Below are 15,488 nucleotides of genomic sequence, written 5' to 3'. Positions count from 1 at the left end.
CTGTTTCTCTCTCCACATATGCTGCCTGATCTGAGTATTTCCAGCATTTTCTGTTTATATTTCAGATTTCCAACATTCGCAGTATTTTGCTTTTGAATTCGATACCCCGCACTTTTAATATGCAAATCGGGACTCTACACCAGTTAGAGGATCCTTAAAGCAAAATTCAAGTAAAAATGGGCAGCGATTTCTCTGTGCATGCATAGTTGTCCCAGCTGTTGAGCAGCCGAACCAGAAATCCTTAAAGGGACTCCTGAGGGCCACTCAATAAAAAAGGCCCAGCAAGTTTTCAGTTTGAGTTTCGGTGGACCTAGGACAAGCACGAGTGCTCCTTCTCACCCCCCAAAAATACTCCGGCCCACTGCGGCATCTTTGAAGCCCACCCATCCAATAATATCCTGGGGTTGTCCCCTCCCTCTCTGATCTGACCTGCCGGTTGTCTCCTATCCTGAGCTGGCTTAGGGTAGGGAGCAGACGATTTCCCACCCTCCCTGATAAGCGAACTGCAGTGGGGAATGCCCATTTGCATTCTTTTTATCAATTTAAGCTCTTCTAACACGTTGGCTCGCAATCTGCGTTGTTCCAATAAAAAAAAATTCTGTTTTCCAAGTCTTCTTATTTACATTTCCTCATATCAGGCAGCATCCTAATGAAACAAAGGGAACATACAGCGGATGCTGGAAATCTGAAATAAAAACAGAAAATGCTGGAAATACTCCACAGGTCAGGCAGCATCTGTGGTGAGAGAAACAGAGTTAACGTTTTAGGTCTATGATAGTTCTGACAAAATATCCTTCCTATAGAATAGAGTCAAAACCGCACCCAGTAATTTAACTGAAGTCTTAGATAGGTTCATCATTACCTCTTGGTTTTTATAAACTTTAACTCAAGATAGAAACACAGAAACATAGAAAATAGGTGCAGGAGTAGGCCATTCGGCCCTTCGAGCCTGCACCACCATTCAATAAGATCATGGCTGATCATTCCCTCAGTACCCCTTTCCTGCTTTCTCTCCATACCCCTTGATCCCTTTAACAGTAAGTGCCATATCTAACTCCCTCTTGAATATATCCAATGAACTGGCATCAACAACTCTCTGCGGTAGGGAATTCCACAGGTTAACAACTCTCTGAGTGAAGAAGTTTCTCCTCATCTCAGTTCTAAAAGGCCTACCCCTTATCCTAAGACTGTGTCCCCTGGTTCTGGACTTCCCCATCATCGGGAACATTCTTCCCGCATCTAACCTGTCCAGTCCCGTCAGAATCTTATAAGTTTCTATGAGATCCCCTCTCATCCTTCTAAACTTCAATGTATAAAGGCCCAGTTGATCCAGTCTCCTTACAGTTGAATTGCTGCCAACACTATCTGCCTCGTCTCACACATAAAGAATGATCATACAAAAGCAAGGGTCTGATGAAGGGTCATCGACCTGAAACGTTAACTCTGTTTCTGTCCACAGATGCTGCCTGACCCGCTGAGATTTCCAGCATTTCTGTTTTTATTAAAGAATGATCAGTTGGACAAATTCAATTACAATCCAATATCAGCCAGTGTCGTTGGGAGAAGGTGGGTGTAAATGGGGAAGAAAAAAGTGTACACTGCAGGACACAGCTTTGGAAATGTACCAATCTATTCACCAACTCACCCTTGAACCATAAACACTAAAGAGAAATATCACCCATGGGTTCTATTTTACATACTATTCCATGTATTGTACTGGGCTGCTGTATGAAAAAGGAAATGAGCAAGTTGAATTCATCTTTAGTTGTATGGGAACATTGGGCGGAAGTTTTATGTAAATATGTAAGCAAGGTGAAAGTACACAGAAATGTGATTCATTCATATGTGAATGGGAAAATATCATGAGTCAAATTTTCTGGCATTGCTGACTAATATGAAAAGTGAGCAAATAAATTAGTCATAGGAAAAGCGAAGGCCAATATTATGAAGTTGGTCGAGAAGATAAACAAATGCTGAACACAATGAAAGAAAACATTTGTGATAGTGAAGTATGTGCAAAGTTGAAAAAGCAAGAACAATGTTTTTAATACATATTAGACATTTGCATAAATAGTGAATGGCTAATGCTTATATAGAATAGAAATCTACAGCACAGAAGGAAGCCATTTCAGCCCATTGTGTCCGCGCTGGCCAACAAAGTGATATCCAGCTTAATTCCACTTTCCAGCTCTTGGTCCATAGCCTTGTAGTTACGGCACCTCAAGTGCATATCCAAGCACTTTTTAAATGTGGTGAGGGTTTCTGCCTCTACCACTCTTTCAGGCAGTGAGTTCCAGATCCCCACCACCCTCTGGGTGAAAAGAAATCCCCTCAAATTCTCTCTAAATCTCCTACCAATTACTTTAAATCTATGCCCCCTGGTTGTTGACCCCTCTGCTAAGGGAAATAGGTCCTTTCTATCCACTCTATCTAGGCCCCTCATAAAATTATACACATCAATCAAGTCTCCCCTCAGCCTGCTCCGTTCCAAGTAAAACAACCCCAGCCTATCCAATCTTTCCTCATAGCTAAAATTCTCCAGTCCAGTCAACATCCTCGTAAATCTCCTCTGTATCCCCTCTAGTGTAATCACATCTTTCCTGTAATGTGATGACCAGAACTGCACACAGTACTCTAGCTGTGGCCTAACTAGTATTTTATACCGTTCAAGCATAACCTCCCTGCTCTTGTATTCTATGCCTCGGCTAATAAAAGGCAAGTATTCTGTATGCCTTCTTAACCACCTTATCTACCTGTTCTGCTACCTTCAGGGATCTGTGGACATGCACTCCAAGGTCCCTTTATTCCTCTACACTTCTCAGTTTCCTACCATTTATTGTGTATTCTCTTGCCTTGTTAGCCCTCTCCAAATGCATTACGTCACACTTCTCCAGATTGAATTCCATTTGCTTCTAGGCGGGGTTTGCTGTTTTATATGTAAAGCTCCTTATTTTGAAGTTTCCTTACAAAAATCAATTCACAAAGTTTCGTAAAGTTTGAAGCAAAAAAAACATAAATAGTGCAAAAGGGAAGAGGTAGGATTTGTCATATTGCCTCAATATAAAGTAATATCTCAATAAATAAGGAAGATTCAAATATCAATCCTGTAAACTGGTATTTAACCAGTTGAGAAGTTTGTGAGGTAAAGGACAAATCCTGCAAATAATCCAAAGGAATCTAAAGGAAATTTGCCAGAGTTTAAAACATGACTTGAAATGACCAAATTCAATACATGGCAACACACCAGAATTTAATTACATGTTTGAAGATCAATAATTTAACAGGGAGGGAGTTCAAAAAGAACATTTTAAAATATCTGCTGCAGATTTCGACCTTCTTGAAAAGTTTTGGGGATTTTCCTCAACAAATTCTCGTCAACTCTTTATTTATGGCAAAATATATTGGCGTGACTCATTAGATGCAATGTTCCGATTGCTACAATACACACATATAAATGTTCACAAAAGCGGTGACTTAAAAGCTTTTTAAAAATATAATACCAAAAGACAGATGTCAGTTTCCCACTGATTTACATAGCATCATAATAGGACAAGACAAAACACAAATTGCACGCTCTCCTATCACCAGTAGCTCAAGCCTTTAGCAGCAATTCTGCTGAAACTTAGCAGGATTGTTGGAAATAATCACGTCATTCGTCATTGTGAAGGCTGGAGATTGCTGGAGTGGTACATGGATTGCTCTTTTATATTTGAACCGCGTAGAGCTTGAAAGCTCAGGAGAAGAGGGCTTAGAGTGGGCAGTGGAACGACCAGTATGTTCACTCCAGACTAAATCACCACAAAATGGAAATCTCCTTCAAAATAAGAGTCATATTCCGCCAAGAAGACACAGCCCAAGTACGTTCGCCTTGCTTCCAACTCTGACTGCTATTTCTGTTGGCTAAATCAGTTCCACCATTATCTTCGGTCAAAATGAATGGAGTTTACGAAACAGAGATATTAATGCGATCGAAGCTACCTTGTTCCAAATAAATACAGTGGTTATAATTTTAAAATTAAAGTTACAGCAAACATTGCAATTTTCCTGAGCACGTGTGTTGCGCTGTCGAATCGTCCATGCCTATTTTTGATTGAACCAGTAAAGGCGACACAAATGGAGAAACAGCTTCACAAGTGTCCCCTCATTCTGAGGCGGCACCACGAATATAATGTTCTGAACGTGAAGTCCAATCTAGACTAAAGAAGCTTACATTAAAAATAAATCATATTGCTACTGTTATGTATGTAATAACTCGATAGACTGAATACTATAAACTAACACAGGTACAAACCTGGCTCTGCTTTATTAGGGCCCAAAGTGATTATGATGGCTTGCTTTTTATATCTGGGCTGCACACAAGTGCATGCAGCCCAATGACCTCTGACAGTGGCACCACCTGGTGACTAGTAACCCCAAGCATACACACATGACAATACCCCTCTTTAAGATATTAGTAACAGTCTTTTTACAAATTGAGATGGTCCGTGGCTTTCCGCTCCCGAGGTGATCGTCTCAGTTCATCTCCAGCCTTGGGCGAGTGTTCTGAGTCTGTTATGACTGGGGACTGGGTAGCTGATCTGATGGGAGTGGCAATGAACATGTCAGGGATTGAAAGTCCAGATTCATTGATGACAGCGGAGTCCTCTGATGACTGAGGGTAGGTTGGTTGGTCACTGATTGTGTCTTCCTCAGTCTGTTCCAGTTCATCTGTGTGCCGCAGCTTTATCTGATCAACATATTTCCTGCATGTCTGCCCATTCTTGAGCTTGACAATAAACACTCTGTTACCCCCCCTTGACTGTAACAGTACCAGCGATCCACCTGGGACCTTGATCATAATTTAGTATATACACAGAATCGTTAACAGAAATGTCGCGTGACATGGCAGCGCGAACATGATACCACTGCTGACTTTGACGTCTGTATTCAACCTGATCATTCAAGTCGGGGTGGACAAGAGAGAGCTGGTCTTGAGACCTCTCTTCATCAATAGTTCAGCAGGGGGGACCCTGATAAGTGTGTGGGGTCTTGTCTTGTAACTAAGCAATATGCATGACAAGCGAGTCTGCAGTGAACCTTAAGTTACACGTTTCATACTCTGCTTGATGGTTTGGACAGCACACTCTGCTTGACCAATAGATACGGGTTTGAATGGTGCTGACTTCACATGTTTGATACCATTGAGTTTCATGAACTCTTGAAACTCCAGACTAGTGAAGCAAGGTCCGTTGTCGCTTACAACGATGTCGGGCAGACCATGAGTGGCAAACATAACACTAAGGCTCTCAATGGTAGCTGTGGATGCACTGGATGACATGATTATACACTCAAATCCACTTGGAATATGCATCCACCACAACTAAAAGTATCTTTCCCAGGAAGGGATCTGTAAATTGATGTGGATCCTGGACCATGGTTTAGATGGCCACGACCACAGACTCAGCGGCGATTCCGCTGGTGCTTTACTTAGCTGCATGCAAGTGTTGCACTGATGCACACATGATTCCAGATCAGAGTCAATTCCAGGCCACCATACATGAGACCTGGCAATGGCTTTCATCATGACAATACCGGGATGAGTGCTATGTAGATCATGTACAAATTTCTCTCTGCCTTTCTTAGGCATAACAACACGATTACCCCACAGTAAACAATCTGATTGAATGGATAGTTTGTCTTTGCGACGGTTGTAAGGTTTGGTCTCATCACACATTTGCTTGGAATGGCAGACCAATCACCACTAAGGACATAACGTTTCACAACCGACAATATCGGATCCTGGCTGGTCCAGGTCTTAACTTGTTGAGCCATGACAGGGGTTCCTTCACTTTCAAAAGCATCCATAACTAACAGTAGGTCTGCCGGTTGTGACAGAGCTGCGCTCAGTGCATCGGCACAATTCTCGGTGCCAGATCTATGGCGATTGACATAATCATAAGCAGATAATGTCAGCGCCCACCTCTGGATGCGGGACGATGCATTGGTATATTTATACCTTTGTTTTCCAAAAACAATGAAATGAGTGGCTTGTGATCTGTTTCCAGTTCAAACCGAAGACCAAACAGGTACTGATGCATCTTTTTAACCCCATACACACAGGCTAGTGCTTCTTTCTCTACCATGCTGTAGGCTCTTTCCACCTTTGACAAACTTTTAGAAGCATACGCAACAGGTTGTAGTTTACCCGGCTCATTAGCTTGTTGGAGCACGCAACCAACTCCACATGACGAAGCATCACAGGCCAATACTAGACGCTTACACAGATCATAATGTACCAGCAATTTGTTAGAGCAAAGCAGATTAGTAGCTTTCTCAAAAGCTCTATCTTGAGACCCACCCCAAATCCAGTTGTCGCCTTTTCTTAGCAGCATGTGCAGTGGCTCTAATGAAGTGCTCAATCTAGGTAGGAAATTAACAAAATAGTTGAGTAGACCCAGGAATGAACGCTGCTTCGTCACATTCTGAGGCTTGGATGCATTTTTGATGGCCTTGGTTTTCGAGCCCGTAGGCCTGATGCTGTCATTAGCAATTTTTCTCCCCAGGAATTCGACTTCCGGTGCCATGAAGACGCACTTCGAACATTTCAGTCTGAGTCCCACTTTGTCTAGGCGATGTAGAACCTCTTCCAGGTTGTTCGGATGTTCAACGGTGTCACGACCTGTGATCAGGATGTCATCTTGGAACACGATAGTTCTAGGGATGGATTTCAGTAGACTCTCCATGTTCCTCTGAAATATGGCTGCAGCCAAGCGAATTCCAAAAGGACACCTGTTGTAGATAAACAGTCCTTTATGAGTGTTGATGCACGTAAGTTTCTTCGACGTCTCAACCAGCTCCTGTGTCATGCAGATCCAGTTTAGTGAACGACATCCCCCCGGCTAACGTTGCAAACAGGTAATGGGTATTGATCCTGTTTCGAAACTCGGTTGATCGTAACCTTGTAGTCTCCACAAATCCTGACAGTGCCATCGCTCTTCAACACAGGAACAATGGGGCTGGCCGATTCTTTAAATTCGACTGGTGATATGACCCCTTCACGTTGGAGTCTGTCCAGTTCGATTTTGACCTTCTCCCTCATCATGTACGGAACTGCCTGAGCTTTATGATGGACGGGTCTTGCATCCGAGTCCACGTGGATCTGCACCTTGGCTCCCGTGAAATTGCCGATGCCTGGTTCAAACAGCGAGGGAAACTTGCTCAGCACTTGAGCACATGGAGTAGCATCCTCCGACGACAACGCTTTGATATCGTTCCAATTTTTTCTAGCCAATTCCTGCCGAACAATCCATAACGGTAAATCATGAACCGCACCATCATACGACACCTTGACTACTGCACTGCCGATCACCGTTATGAGTTCTTTAGTGTACGTATGCTATTTGGCATTGACTGGACTCAGCTTAGGCCTCACAGCCTTGGTATCCCACAGCTTGTCGAACGTCCTTTGGCTCATTATTGATTGACTCGCACCCGTGTCCAATTCCATTGGTACCGGCACATCATTAAGTTTTACATTAATCATTATCGGTTCACTCTTTGTTAGGAACGAATACAGTCCATACATTTCCTCCTCTGGTATCTCGGGTTGCATATCCGGATCCACGCTATACTGGTCATCATCCTCCACATGGTGTGTCGCAGCACGCTTGCTCAGTTGCGGACACATGCGCTGGAGATGCCCCAGTCTCGAACAGCCTTTACAAATATACGGTTTAAACCAACACTGATGAGGCCGATGATTGCCCCCACAACGCCAACACGGTGAAATCAGATTCATTCCCACTGGCAGACTTTGGGCAGCCACAGGTTTCACATATGCAGTCGAGTAGGCCCTGCCATATGCAGCTCTGCCAAACGACGATACAATCTTGTTTACAGTACTTGCCAAGTTCCGATTTTTCGATGATATCTGTTTTAAGTTTTTGTCCGTCGTCATGCATGCCTGGGCAATCGTGATGACTTTGCTCAAATCCAGCGCCTCTGCCGCCAGTAGCTTACCTCATGGTTGATGCCGATTACAACAAAGTCCCACAGCATGTCTCCCAACGTGTTTTTGAACTTACACGGTCCAGCTCGACGTCTTAAGTCAACAACGAATTCCAACACATCCTGGCCCTCAGAACGAACGTGCTTGTAGAATGGATATCGTGAGATGATGATGCCTTCTTCTAGTTTGAGATAGTCATGTACCATAGCACACAATTCCTCATAGTCCTTGTCCATTAGACTTGCAGGCGAGAGAAGATTCTTTATGAGTCCATAGATTTTTGGACCGCAAACCGTGAGGAAGACCGCCCTGCGCCTAACTGTGTCAGTGGGTTCCTCCATTTTGTTAGCCACGAAGTACTGGTCCAGGCAAGCTACAAAATCTGCCCAGTCCTCTCCCTCCACGAATCCCTCCAGAATTCCAATTGTGCTCATGTTTGCATGCGAAGGTTAAGTTACCTCGTCACCAAATGTTATGTATGTAATAACTCGATAGACTGAATACTGTAAACTAACACAGGTACAAACCTGGCTCTGCTTTATTAGGGCCCAAAGTGATTACATTACATGATGGCTTGCCTTTTATACCTGGGCTGCACACACATGTGTACAGCCCAATGACCTCCGACAGTGGCGCCATCTGATGGCTAGTAACCCCAAGCATACATACATGACAGTTACCTCTGTCGATTAAACAGTGTATGTTAATTACAACAACAACAACTTGTATTTATATAGTACCTTTAACATAGTAAAACACTCCAAGGCACTTCACAGGAAAGTTATGAAACAAAATTTGACACCGAGTCACATAAGGAGATATTAGGGCAGATGATCAAAAGCTTGGTCAAAGAGGCAAGTTTTAAGGAGCGTCTTAAAGGAGGAAAGAGAGTTGGACAGGTTTAGGGAGAGAATTCGAGAGCTTAGGGCCTTGGCATCTGAAGGCACGGCCATCAATGGTTGAGCAATTATAATCAGGAATGCTCAAGAGGCCAGAATTGAAGGAGCACAGATTTCTCAGAGGTTTGTCGGGCTGGAGGAGATTACAAAGATAGGGGAGGGGCATGACCATGGAAGGATTTGAAAACAAGGATGAGAATTTTTAAATTGAGGCTTTGCTTAACCGGAAGTCAATGTAGGTCAGTGAGGGGCGATGGATGAATGGGACTTGGTGCGAGTTAGGATACGGGCAGCAGAGTTTTGGATGACCTCAAGTTTACGGAGGGTAGAATGTGAGAGGCCGATCAGGAGTGTATTGGAATAGTCAAATCTAGAGGTAACAATGGCATGGATGAGGATTTCAGCAGCAGATAAGTTGAGGTGGGGCAGAGCCAGGCTATGTTGCGGAGGTGGCAATTGGCGGTCTTAGTGATGGAGTGGATATGTGGTTGGAAGCTCATCTTGGGGACAAATAGAGTCACCTTGACTTCATGGTAGCATTTTCACTCAGATCAACATCCCCACCATCGAAGCACTGACCACGCTCAGTGGGCAGGCCACATCGAGACTCCCTAAGCAAGCGCTCTACTCGGAACTCCTACATGGCAAGCAAGCCAAAAGTGGACAGAGGAAACGTTTCAAGGTCACCCTCAAAGCCTCCTTGATAAAGTGCAGCATCCCCATAGGCACCTGGGAATCCCTGGCCAAAGACGGCCCAAAATGGAGGAAGAGCATTCAAGAGGGCGTTGAGCACCGAGAGTCTCATCGCTGAGACCATGCAGAAATTAAGCGCAGACAGTGGAATGAGCGTGATGCAAACCAGGCTCCCCACCCACCCTTTCCTTCAACCACTGTCTGCCCCACCTGTGATAGAGACTGTAACTCCTGCACTGTGTCATGTATGTAACCTGTATGTAACAACACTGCAATACTGTATATACGTAAGAAATGCACACCTTGACCACAGGGGGTGAACTTGTGGGAGACACTCCTCACCTGGTCATCTAGGTATATAAAGGGAGGTCCCACGCAGGGTCATCACTTCTTGGTCCTGTGAATAAAGGTTCAGGTCATGGAGTGACCTTGTCCATAGAAGGTGCCTCGTGTGGATTTGTGGAATTGTGTAAGGAATTACATTGGCGACGAGAAACGGGAATCAACGACCCACGAGAATGGCCACTGGCAGCACAGATGAATGGTATTGTGTTGGTGAGGACTGGGACGATTTCATTGAGAGGCTCCAGCAGAGTTTTGTCACAAAGGACTGTCTGGGAGACGCAGCGGCCGACAAGCGAAGGGCTCATCTGCTGACCAGCTGTGGACCTAAGACTTATGCGCTCATGAAAGACCTGCTAGCACCCGAGAAGCTGGCGGACAAAACCTTTGAAGAGTTCAGCAAACGAATCAGTGAGCACCTCAAACCGGTGGGCAGCGTACACATGGCCCGACACAGATTCTATACCCACCGACATCGGGAAGGACAGAACATTCCGGATTTCGTTGTGGAACTCCGGCGCTTGGCCAGCCTCTGTAAATTCACAGATGCCTGCAGCGGGGAGATGCTAAGGGATTTCTTTATTGAGGGCATTGGTCATGCTGGGATTTTCAGAAAGCTAATTGAGACCAAGGACTTGACCTTGGAAGCGGCGGCATTGATAGCTCAGACTTTTATGGCGGCAGAGGAGAAAACCAAGATAATATACGCGCACAATTCTACCTCCAACGTGGCGATGGATTAGGGAGTCAATATCATAAATGCGACACAGAGCCCCGCAGGCAGGCAAGGGCAGTTCGACACACCCCAGGCAGCAATAGACCCAAGAGTAAGTCTCCAACAGAGACAATGGCAGGGTGAACGGACATTTACGCCCCCCCAGCGGACAATGCAGCCCTGGATGGGGCCATTGACACCCACTAACAGGGTGCTCAAGAACAGTCAAAGGGACAATCAGCGAGGAATGCCTTGTAACAGCTCTTTTGTTCACAACAATGGGAATCTCAGTTCATGCTGGAGGTGTGGGGTCAGACATGTTGCCAGGACTTGCAGGTTTCAACAGTTCGTCTGCAGAAATTGTAACCTCAGTGGTCATTTAGCCAGAATGTGCAGAAAGCCTGTAACCAGGCTAATATACGAGGCGGATGAACCAGATGAGGGGTCTGCGAGGCAGGATGACGCTTGGGGCAAATCAATGAACGCTGAAGTTCAGCGAGTTCATGTGGCAAACATTCACAGCTCATATACCAAAACGCCACCTATGATGATGAAAGTCCTATTAAACGGCATCCCTGTACGCATGGAGCTGGACACGGGGGCCAGCCAGTCACTCATGAGTGTTCAACAATTCGAAAAGCTGTGGCCACTCAAAGCTAGCAGACCCAAACTAGAACGCATTGAGACGCAATTACGGACGTACACCAAAGAAATCATTCCAGTACTGGGCAGTGCAATGTTGGCGGTCGCACACAATGGATCAGTAAACCGGCTGCCGCTCTGGATTGTCCCGGGCAATAGTCCCGCACTGTTGGGGAGGAGCTGGTTAGCTGAGATTAACTGAAACTGAGGGGATGTGCACGCCATGTCATCTATGGAGCAAAGTTCATGCTCACAGGTCCTACAGCAATTTGAGTCACTATTTCAACCTGGCGTCGAGACATTCAAAGGTACCAAAGTAGTGATACGCATCACCCCGGACGCCAGACCAGTGCACCACAAAGCCAGAGCTGTGCCGTATGTGTTGCGGGAAAAATTGAGAGCGAGTTGGACCGGTTGCTGAGAGAGGGCATCATCTCGCCCGTTGAATTCAGCGACTGGGCGAGCTCCATCGCTCCCGTCCTAAAAGCGGATGGCTCGGTCAGGACCTGTGGTGACTACAAGGCCACTATCAACTGGGTGTCCCGACAAGACCAATACCCGCTCCCGAGAGCGGAGGACCTTTTTGCCACGCTGGCAGGCGACAAGCTGTTCACCAAGTTGGACCTCACTTCAGCCTACATGACCCAAGAACTGGCTGACAAATCTAAACTACTGACCACCATCACCATGCACAAGGGAGTGATGGTTTACAACAGGTGTCCATTTGGCATTCGGTCAGCGGCCGTGATTTTTCAAAGAAACATGGAAAGCCTGCTCAAATCCATTCCGGGAACAATCGTATTTCAGGACAACATCCTCATCACCGGTCGTGACACCGAGGAACACCTCCACAACCTGGAGGAAGTGCTAGCCGACTGGACCGGGTAGGCCTGCGACTCAAGAAGTCTAAGTTTGTGTTTTTGGCTCCCAAGGTCGAGTTTCTGGGCAGGAGGGTTGCTGCAGACGGGATTCGGCCTACCGAATCCAAAACGGAGGCGATTCGACGAGCGCCCAGGCCCTGCAACACATCGGAGTTGCGTTCATTTCTGGGACTCTTGAACTATTTCGGGAACTTTCTGCCGAACTTAAGCACATTGTTGGAGCCGCTACACGTGCTCCTGCATAAGGGTTGCGATTGGTTTTGGGGGACTGTCAGGAACAGGCTTTCAATCGGGCACAGAACCTACTTTGTTCAAATAAGTTGTTGACCCTGTACGACCCCTGTAAGAAATTGGTTCTGACATGTGATGCATCGTCCTATGGGGTCGGGTGCATGATGCAGCAGAGTAATGCTGAGGGCCAACTACAACCTGTGGCTTATGCCTCCAGGTCGCTCTCTCAAGCTGAACGGGAATATGGGATGGTTGAGAAGGAAGCACTCTCATGTGTCTATGGGGTGAAAAAGATGCAACAATACCTTTTTGGCAGGAGGTTCGAATTAGAAACGGACCATAAGCCGTTAACATCCCTGCTGTCAGACAGCAAGGCTGTCAATGCCAATGCGTCAGCTCGCAAACAGCGGTGGGCTCTCACGCTCGCTGCGTATGACTACACCATCTGGCACCGGCCTGGCACCGAAAACTGCGCTGACGCGCTTAGCAGGCTTCCACTGGCCACCACTGAGGGGACAGCGGAGCAAAGCGCTGAGATGGTCATGGCTGTCGATGCCTTTGACAGCGTAGGCTCCCCCATCACAGCCCACCAGATCAAAATCTGGACCAACAGAGATCCCCTCCTATCCTTGATTAAGAAATGTGTCCTGACTGGGGATTGGGCGCCCGCACACAGAGCACGCCCTGAGGAGGTCAGACCGTTTCACAGACAGATGGATGAGCTCTCCATCCAAGCCGACTGCCTACTATGGGGTAGCCGGATAGTCATGTCCCAGAGGGGCAGGGAAGCATTCAGCAGGGAACTCCACAGCGAGCACCTAGGCATTGTGCTGATGAAGGCCATTGCCCGGTCACATGTGTGGTGGCCGGGAATTGATTCAGACCTGGAACACTGTGTTCGCAGGTGCACGACGTGTGCCCAGCTAGGTAATTCCCCCAGGAGGCCCTGCTCAGCCCGTGGCCCTGGCCCACCAAGCCATGGTCACGTATTCACGTAGACTACGCGGGCCCGTTCATGGGAAAAATGTTTCTCATTGTGGTTGATGCGTACTCGAAATGGATCGAGTGCATCATTTTGAATCCGTGCACGACATCCACCACCGTGGCGAGTCTGCGCGCGGTCTTTGCGACCCACGGCTTGCTGGACATCCTTGTTAGCGATAATGGCCCATGTTTCACAAGCTACGAATTCCGGGAGTTCATGTCGGGTAATGGCATTAACCATGTCAGGACAACACCGTTCAAGCCGGCCTCCAATGGCCAGGCAGGACGTGCGGTCCAAATCATGAAACAAGGTATGCTCCGGATTCAAGGACCCTCCCTTCAATGCCGCCTATCGCGCCTCCTGCTGGCCTATAGGTCCCGACCGCACTCGCTCACGGGGGTCCCGCCCGTGGAGCTACTCATGAAACGAACACTCAAAACTCGGCTGCCCCTCATTCATCCAGTCCTGTCTGACATTGTTGAGGGCAAGCACCAGTCCCAAAACGAGTACCATGACCGAAATTCAAGGGGGAGATGTATAGAAATTGATGACCCCGTATTTGTTCTCAATCTCTTTGGGGCCCAAATGGTTTGAGGGTACTGTAATAGACAAAGAGGGGAATAGGGTCATAGTGGTTAAACTTAACAATGGGCAGATACTGGACCAAGTAAAAAAAAGGTTCAGCATGGACACTGAGGAACCTGAGGAAGATCATGAGATGTTGCTCACACCACCGCCAGTGAACGAGCAACAAGAACATTCAGCAGCATGCACAGTCCCTGCGGTCAGCCCGGACAGGCCGGAATCACCACAGGTGACAGACACGCATACCACGGCTCAACAACCAGAGCCCCAACTGTGGCGCTCCACGAGAGAGTGCAGACCACCCGAGAGACTTAACCTATGATCCCAATAAGATGTTGAGGGGGAGGTGATGTCATGTATGTAACCTGTATGTAACAACACTGCAATACTGTATATATGTAAGAAATGCACACCTTGACCACAGGGGGTGAACTTGTGGGAGACACTCCTCACCTGGTCATCCAGGTATATAAAGGGTGGTCCCATGCAGGGTCATCACTTCTTGGTCCTGTGAATAAAGGTTCAGGTCATGGAGTGACCTTGTCCATAGAAGGTGCCTCGTGTGGATTTGTGGTATTGTATAAGGACATTACACACTGGATTGTACAGCCACCTGAGAACTCACTTTTAGAGTGGAAGCAAGTCTTCCTCGATTCCGACAGACTACCGATGATGATGATGGTAACTTTAATGCTTCAGAATCAGAAAGTTGTGGGTTCAAGTCCCACTCCAGAGACTTGAGGACATAATCTTGGCTGGCACTTCTGTGCAGTAGTGAAAGGATGCTGCACTGGCACGGAGTGCCATCTTTCAGATGGGACATTAAACTGAGGCCCTGTCTTCCCTCTCAGGTGGAAGTAAAAGATCCATGGCACTATTTGAAGAAGTTCTCCCTGGTGTCCTAATCAATATTTATCTTTCAATCAACATTACAAAAACATATTAACTGGTCATGGAACCCCAGGGCACGTTTGGATGGAAGACAAGTGTGATGGTGTGGAGCATGTGCAGGAGCAGCCAATACAGGAAATCCCTCTGCGCAGAGTAGAATGTAATGGAGGGATTTTCCGAGAGATGGCTCAAGTTGTGAGCAATGCTTACCTGGAGCTGTATAGTCCTCTGGTTAAAGGAAGGCTGAGAAGTTATGAGAGAAAATTTGCCACACCACATATGGTTTTTCACTCATAGGTTAACCTGTGATCATTACAATTCTCTAACATAGATGATATCTTAACAGATTAAATCTTGTAATACACGTGTCTCTTAGATTGGTTAATAATAAAATAAAGGAAGCTTATTTGAGAATCTCTGATATATAAGTTGGTGTTAATTATTAATGAGATAATTTATATTTTTAGCTTAAGTGTTAGTGTTGGTGTTCTCCATAAACTTGTGTGTCTGTTTAAAAAGGACATAAAGTGCATCACTGGACTAAGTTAGCTCTCATTCACCAAAAGAACAGGAGAGAGAAAGAGAGACAGGCTAAATAAGTTTAAAGATTTACAAGATTTACAAGCAGACTTTAAGG

The sequence above is a fragment of the Pristiophorus japonicus genome, chromosome 8 (genome assembly GCF_044704955.1).
Source record: "Pristiophorus japonicus isolate sPriJap1 chromosome 8, sPriJap1.hap1, whole genome shotgun sequence".
NCBI lineage: Eukaryota > Metazoa > Chordata > Chondrichthyes > Pristiophoridae > Pristiophorus > Pristiophorus japonicus.
Note: the sequence above shows the minus strand (reverse complement) of the source record.